This window comes from Rosa rugosa, chromosome 7 (genome assembly GCF_958449725.1).
Source record: "Rosa rugosa chromosome 7, drRosRugo1.1, whole genome shotgun sequence".
NCBI lineage: Eukaryota > Viridiplantae > Streptophyta > Magnoliopsida > Rosales > Rosaceae > Rosa > Rosa rugosa.
The window spans coordinates 12,624,562-12,626,842 of record NC_084826.1 but is presented as its reverse complement, the minus strand read 5'-3'; the positions used below and the strand labels follow the sequence as shown (position 1 = coordinate 12,626,842).

At 35.6% G+C, this 2,281-nt stretch overlaps 1 non-coding gene across 1 annotated transcript; it reads right to left on the bottom strand.

Annotated features, from left to right (window-relative positions):
• Window positions 1-1,403: 1,403 nt before the first annotated feature.
• On the bottom strand, window positions 1,404-1,475 carry TRNAP-AGG (transfer RNA proline (anticodon AGG)). Its single transcript has one exon. It is a non-coding gene; the product is annotated as a tRNA-Pro (tRNA).
• Between the last annotated feature and the right edge of the window lie 806 nt (window positions 1,476-2,281).

Sequence of the window (2,281 nt, the reverse complement as noted above, 5' to 3'; positions counted from 1 at the left end):
CCATAGCTTAATATTCGTTGGTTATTAAGAGTGATAAAGTAGTTCTTGTTTCTTTTTTATAATTAAATAAAAACTAGACGACATATGTTCCTTGACAGCGCGATATTTGTAGTCTTATTTTATTTTGTTAATCATAAAAAAATTGAACTTATCCCAAGATACAAGAAAAGAAAAATTAAGATCATCTATACTCCAGAAAATCTGAAGAATGATATAATAAGCTACTTTTCAATGGAATGTTCTAAGAAGACAACTATTCTATCAAGATTAAGAAGAGGATTTGAAATTCACAAGCAAAGACGTGCACCAGCTCCTTAGACTGATTCACATAACACGAGGCTACTGTTAAGTAACCCTTTTTCCTTTGAAGGATCGGTCCTTGATTTAAACAATGCCGGCCTAAGTGAATTTAAATTGTTATACCCCAGTCTACTATATGGTGTGGGTTCGAATTGTTAGAATATCTACATTATAATATGTCATAAAAAAAAATCTACATTATAATATAATTAATACACACTCAACATCTTCCAAACTCTTTTGTTTGGAAGGGAATATTCAGACCCTATTTTCTTGCTTACATAAGAACTTCTAAGAAGCAACAAAGAGTGAAACGAATTTGGTGAGTCTACCCATTGTTAATCAGACAAGAAAATAAAATCTTGTACCTAAATTTGGAATTTGTGTATTGTTTATGTGAATTAGATAGAGTTCGGCAACCTGAAAAGGAAAGAAAAAGAATCCGTACTTCGAGAGTAGCAATTTTTCTTGTATAAGGAATAGAAAAGTTGCCAAATTGATATTGAGTGAGTTATTTTCTCAATTCATTCGGTGTCTGAATAATCAATGGGTTCTATTTTATTCGTTCAGATCAGAATGGTAGTAGAAATGTATATAGCATTCTTAACCCCAATCCATCTCACTACCATCCTAAGTTGATCGATCATGGATGCATGGATCGATTGATCACACTAAACTTTTTTTTTTTTCCTCGAGAGAGAGTGACAATTTTTTATTGTTGTATACTATTGTCTAATAGTTAGCTGTATTGTTGGTAGATCATTTACCAAAAGCATACCAAGAAACAAAGTACTCCTGCTAAATAAGTCGAGCAATCAAATGAGCATTAGAATTTTAAGTGGGTGATCACACGAAGACGAGGGTGATAGAAGCTACCATGAAGATTGTCCAATAAATACACTGGTTATTGTAAAAGAAAATGGCGAAAAATGAAATATCAAAAGCCCAGTAATCAGTTATCCAATCCATACTAGCTGGAACAGCGAATGGTGATAGCTACAGATCCTAATGCCTACCTTGGGCCAGCCCAGAGGTTACAGATCCTAATGCCTACCTTGGGCCAGGCCAGAGGTGAAGAGGTGACAAAAAAAAATATAAAGGAAGGGGCATTCCGAGAATTGAACTCGGGACCTCTCGCACCCTAAGCGAGAATCATACCACTAGACCAAATGCCCTCAATGCTTCTGATTGCCACAAATATCCTTTACGACTATCACCGGTAAAAAACACACAAAATAATGAGTTTTTTTTTTTTTTCAACCGGTGAACTATTTAGAAAATTTATTAAAATTGATGTTTGAGGTAGAAGAGGTCAGTTTATTAAGAATAATTTTCCAAACATATGATAACGTTGAGCTGCAATAGCAGCTAATAATAAAGAATGAGAAGAAAAATAAAAGCATTCATGCACTAGAGAGCTAGCATGAGCAGCCATTAAATGTGCTAACTTGTTAGCATTGCTTCTAGTGTGAGAAATTTGAAAATTGAGATTTGATGCCAATATGCAACTCAAGTCTTCATACATACGACCCAAAAAGAAAGTATTAATCTCTTCAAAGTTGCAAAGTTGTCGTTGCACCATCTCAAAATCAGTCTCTATCACAACAGATAACAAACTTTGGTCTAAGGCAAAGTCAATTGCCATCTTGCATGCCAAAACCTCTGCATGTTCTGGCGAAATTAAACCAACCAAAGGCTGCCCTCCACTAGCAACCATACTACCATATTCATCACGCACCACAAACCCAGCACTTCCCAATCGGGAGACATGGTGAAATGAACCATCCACATTTTTCTTCAATAAGCTAAAGGAGGGAGCTTTCCATCGAGCAATTCTAGAGCTGCCACTCCCTTGAGTAACCGGTCTGGTGTTATGAAAATGAAACTCATGCAATCTTGCAATATACTTAAAAAACACATCAACAGCATGACACCTTTTATTGTCCCAAACTCTGCTATTTCTCTCCTTCTAAATCCCCCA